This window comes from Culex pipiens, chromosome 1 (genome assembly GCF_016801865.2).
Source record: "Culex pipiens pallens isolate TS chromosome 1, TS_CPP_V2, whole genome shotgun sequence".
Lineage (NCBI taxonomy): Eukaryota > Metazoa > Arthropoda > Insecta > Diptera > Culicidae > Culex > Culex pipiens.
Genome location: NC_068937.1, coordinates 46,295,721 through 46,301,320, shown reverse-complemented (window position 1 = coordinate 46,301,320; position 5,600 = coordinate 46,295,721).

Below are 5,600 nucleotides of genomic sequence, written 5' to 3'. Positions count from 1 at the left end.
AAAATAGTTTAAAATAGTTTAAAATAGTTTAAAATAGTTTAAAATAGTTTAACATAGTTTAAAATAGTTTAAAATAGTTTAAAATAGTTTAAAATAGTTTAAAATAGTTTAAAATAGTTTTGAATAGTTTAAAATAGTTTAAAATAATTTAAAATAGTTTAAAATAGTTTAAAATAGTTTAAAATAGTTTAAAATAGTTTAAAATAGTTTAAAATAGTTTAAAATAGTTTAAAATAGTTTAAAATAGTTTAAAATAGTTTAACATAGTTTAAAATAGTTTAAAATAGTTTAAAATAGTTTAAAATAGTTTTGAATAGTTTAAAATAATTTAAAATTGTTTAAAATAGTTTAAAATAGTTTAAAATAGTTTAAAATAGTTTAAAATAGTTTAAAATAGTTTAAAATAGTTTAAAATAGTTTAAAATAGTTTAAAATAGTTTAAAATAGTTTAAAATAGTTTAAAATAGTTTAAAATAGTTTAAAATAGTTTAAAATAGTTTAAAATAGTTTAAAATAGTTTAAAATAGTTTAAAATAGTTTAAAATAGTTTAAAATAGTTTAAAATAGTTTAAAATAGTTTAAAATAGTTTAAAATAGTTTAAAATAGTTTAAAATAGTTTAAAATAGTTTAAAATAGTTTAAAATAGTTTAAAATAGTTTAAAATAGTTTAAAATAGTTTAAAATAGTTTAAAATAGTTTAAAATAGTTTAAAATAGTTTAAAATAGTTTAAAATAGTTTAAAATAGTTTAAAATAGTTTAAAATAGTTTAAAATAGTTTAAAATAGTTAAAAATAGTTAAAAATAGTTTAAAATAGTTTAAAATAGTTTAAAATAGTTTAAAATAGTTAAGAATAGTTTAAAATAGTTTAAAATAGTTTAAAATAGTTTAAAATAGTTTAAAATAGTTTAAAATAGTTTAAAATAGTTAAAAATAGTTTACAATAGTTTAAAATAGTTTAAAATAGTTTAAAAGAGTTTAAAATAGTTTAAAATAGTTTAAAATAGTTTAAAATAGTTTAAAATAGTTTAAAATAGTTTAAAATAGTTTAAAATAGTTTAAAATAGTTTAAAATAGTTTAAAATAGTTTAAAATAGTTTAAAATAGTTTAAAATAGTTTAAAATAGTTTAAAATAGTTTAAAATAGTTTAAAATAGTTTAAAATAGTTTAAAATAGTTTAAAATAGTTTAAAATAGTTTAAAATAGTTTAAAATAGTTTAAAATAGTTTAAAAATAGTTTGAAATAGTTTAAAATAGTTTAAAATAGTTAAAAATAGTTAAAAATAGTTTAAAATAGTTTAAAATAGTTTAAAATAGTTTAAAATAGTTTAAAATAGTTTAAAATAGTTTAAAATAGTTTAAAATAGTTTAAAATAGTTTAAAATAGTTTAAAATAGTTTAAAATAGTTTAAAATAGTTTAAAATAGTTTAAAATAGTTTAAAATAGTTTAAAATAGTTTAAAATAGTTTAAAATAGTTTAAAATAGTTTAAAATAGTTTAAAATAGTTTAAAATAGTTAAAAATAGTTAAAAATAGTTAAAAATAGTTAAAAATAGTTTAAAATAGTTAAAAATAGTTAAAAATAGTTTAAAATAGTTTAAAATAGTTAAAAATAGTTAAAAATAGTTTAAAATAGTTTAAAATAGTTTCAAATAATTTAAAATAGTTTAAAATAGTTAAAAATTGTTAAAAATAGTTTAAAATAGTTTAAAATAGTTTAAAATAGTTTAAAATAGTTTAAAATAGTTTAAAATAGTTTAAAATAGTTTAAAATAGTTTAAAATAGTTTAAAATAGTTTAAAATAGTTTAAAATAGTTTCAAATAGTTTAAAATAGTTTAAAATAGTTTAAAATAGTTTAAAATAGTTTAAAATAGTTTAAAATAGTTTAAAATAGTTAAAAATAGTTTAAAATAGTTTAAAATAGTTTAAAATAGTTAAAATTGGTTAAAAATAGTTAAAAATAGTTTAAAATAGTTAAAAATAGTTTAAAAATAGTTAAAAATAGTAAAAAATAGTTAAAAATAGTTATAAATTGTTTAAAATAGTTAAAAATAGTTAAAAATAGTTAAAAATAATTAAAAATAGTTGAAAATAGTTGAAAATAGTTAAAAATAGTTTAAAATAGTTTAAAATAGTTAAAAATAGTTTAAAATAGTTTAACCCTTCAGGCCTGAATTTTTCTGAGCTGTGTTAATCTACGATTTTCGTACCAGTAGTTAAATTTTTTCATGAGTAAACAGAAACAGGCAAAAAAAGTTAAATTTCATTATTGGACGATTCTACCAAGTTTCCGATTATGGTTCATATACAGTGATGTCTCTGGAACCTTTTGGCAACACTCTGAGCTATGTGGATTACTTTTGGGATGTTCTAGGTCCTCCAAAGTGTCCTGGAATTCCAACCTCTGCTTCGCGTCGTGTGAACCAATCGAAGCTGTTCAATGTGCGAATGCATTCGGTAGAGTGGAACCTCGTTAGCTTCCCAAATAATGAGCAGATTCTTCAGATTTCTTTTTGTTTTTTGTTTTTTGTTTTTTGTTTTTTGTTTTTTGTTTTTTGTTTTTTGTTTTTTGTTTTTTGTTTTTTGTTTTTTGTTTTTTGTTTTTTGTTTTTTGTTTTTTGTTTTTTGTTTTTTGTTTTTTGTTTTTTGTTTTTTGTTTTTTGTTTTTTGTTTTTTGTTTTTTGTTTTTTGTTTTTTGTTTTTTGTTTTTTGTTTTTTGTTTTTTGTTTTTTGTTTTTTGTTTTTTGTTTTTTGTTTTTTGTTTTTTGTTTTTTGTTTTTTGTTTTTTGTTTTTTGTTTTTTGTTTTTTGTTTTTTGTTTTTTGTTTTTTGTTTTTTGTTTTTTGTTTTTTGTTTTTTGTTTTTTGTTTTTGTTTTTTGTTTTTTGTTTTTTGTTTTTTGTTTTTTGTTTTTTGTTTTTTGTTTTTTGTTTTTTGTTTTTTGTTTTTTGTTTTTTGTTTTTAGTTTTTAGTTTTTTGTTTTTTGTTTTTTGTTTTTTGTTTTTTGTTTTTTGTTTTTTGTTTTTTGTTTTTTGTTTTTTGTTTTTTGTTTTTTGTTTTTTGTTTTTTGTTTTTTGTTTTTTGTTTTTTGTTTTTTGTTTTTTGTTTTTTGTTTTTTGTTTTTTGTTTTTTGTTTTTTGTTTTTTGTTTTTTGTTTTTTGTTTTTTGTTTTTTGTTTTTTGTTTTTTGTTTTTTGTTTTTTGTTTTTTGTTTTTTGTTTTTTGTTTTTTGTTTTTTGTTTTTTGTTTTTTGTTTTTTGTTTTTTGTTTTTTGTTTTTTGTTTTTTGTTTTTTGTTTTTTGTTTTTTGTTTTTTGTTTTTTGTTTTTTGTTTTTTGTTTTTTGTTTTTTGTTTTTTGTTTTTTGTTTTTTGTTTTTTGTTTTTTGTTTTTTGTTTTTTGTTTTTTGTTTTTTGTTTTTTGTTTTTTGTTTTTGTTTTTTGTTTTTTGTTTTTTGTTTTTTGTTTTTTGTTTTTTGTTTTTTGTTTTTTGTTTTTTGTTTTTTGTTTTTTGTTTTTTGTTTTTTGTTTTTTGTTTTTTGTTTTTTGTTTTTTGTTTTTTGTTTTTTGTTTTTTGTTTTTTGTTTTTTGTTTTTTGTTTTTTGTTTTTTGTTTTTTGTTTTTTGTTTTTTGTTTTTTGTTTTTTGTTTTTTGTTTTTTTTTTTTTTTTTTTTGTTTTTTGTTTTTTGTTTTTTGTTTTTTGTTTTTTGTTTTTTGTTTTTTGTTTTTTGTTTTTTGTTTTTTGTTTTTTGTTTTTTGTTTTTTGTTTTTTGTTTTTTGTTTTTTGTTTTTTGTTTTTTGTTTTTTGTTTTTTGTTTTTTGTTTTTTGTTTTTTGTTTTTTGTTTTTTGTTTTTTGTTTTTTGTTTTTTGTTTTTTGTTTTTTGTTTTTTGTTTTTTGTTTTTTGTTTTTTGTTTTTTGTTTTTTGTTTTTTGTTTTTGTTTTTTGTTTTTTGTTTTTTGTTTTTTGTTTTTTGTTTTTTGTTTTTTGTTTTTTGTTTTTTGTTTTTTGTTTTTTGTTTTTTGTTTTTTGTTTTTTGTTTTTTGTTTTTTGTTTTTTGTTTTTTGTTTTTTGTTTTTTGTTTTTTGTTTTTTGTTTTTTGTTTTTTGTTTTTTGTTTTTTGTTTTTTGTTTTTTGTTTTTTGTTTTTTGTTTTTTGTTTTTTGTTTTTTGTTTTTTGTTTTTTGTTTTTTGTTTTTTGTTTTTTGTTTTTTGAAATTAAAATAGAGCTTTATTCCAATTATTTTAATAGCATAAAACAAAACAAAGCAAATGTTGTAGAAAAATAATTTAAACATTTTTGTTACGCTGTACAAAATAACTAGTGATTTTTTATCGCAAAACAATTGTACTCTAAGACACTAGACTATGACTATAACAACCCTTTTGAAAGGTTATTTAAAAAATGCCGTTGATTAATCATATAAAATGAAACTTTTAAAATATTTTCATCCAAATAATAAACATTGATTAAAAGTTCAAAACATACCAAAATAAAATGACCATGTTAAAAAAACTAACTACACATTTCTTAAAACTCATCATACTGAGCCCGTTCAAGCTGCATTTTGAAGCATGTTGAGCCAAGAGAGTGCGAGCAAGGTTGTTTATTGTCGGTAAGTCAATTATCAGTTTATTGAGTTAAACATCGACGTTGACGCTGCTTCCCAGAAAGAGAAGATACATTTAAAATTTTGCAAACAAAATTAACCTTCCCCAAGAGGGGGACATTTTGTAGGCCTCACATTGCAACACACTTCATGTGTCATAGAAAGCACAGTCATGAATAAGACGACAATTCACAGCACCCACAAAGAGAAGAAGGCTCATGTAAATACTTCAATTAACCCAATTCACGATGTAGGAAAAATCGTCAACACATGTTGCTAAATGCTTCAACGAATCAACAACAAGCCCTAAAACGTCCAAATGCTTCTTCTTGGGTGTAGGAAAAAAAAACGCTGAAATTTGATTTTCTCCGCCAGTCTAATGTCATTTCCCCACCGTTTTGTCGCTATGCACGACTTTGCCGGGGGGATGTTCAGGGAAATTGTGCTGCGTTGGAAGAAAAGCTACTGAAGAGACAGTAAATTGGCTACCTTTTTTTATGGAGAATATAGGACTCTGGTTTGTTTGGAGATGCCGAAATAGACGTACGATTTGAGGTAATGTACGTTTATGCTGAACGTGATTTGATTTTGTCATTAGGGGAATGTAAAGGTTCGCAGCATAAAATGTACTGAAGAAACTGTTCAGTTCACCCAAAGTTAAAGTTGGCATGCCTCACGATGGAACGCTGAAACTTCCCCAATGTGAATATGAAAAGTAATGAAAATCTGCATTGATTTCGTTTACGCTTATCAATTTCCCTCATTTCCAGCCTTATCATATTTCCCCTTTTCAAACAAGAAACACACACAGAAAAAAGAGTGAAGTCATCACTTCCGAAGCCGATCACCGAGACTCGGAGCGCTCTTCTGTTTATCATTTTCATTATCAGTGCTGTTAAAACTGCCACTCTGGTTTTTATGACATGTATCGATACTATGGACCGTCGGTGGTGATGGTGTCAGTCAATCCAAACCTCAACACTCAACTGAGTCT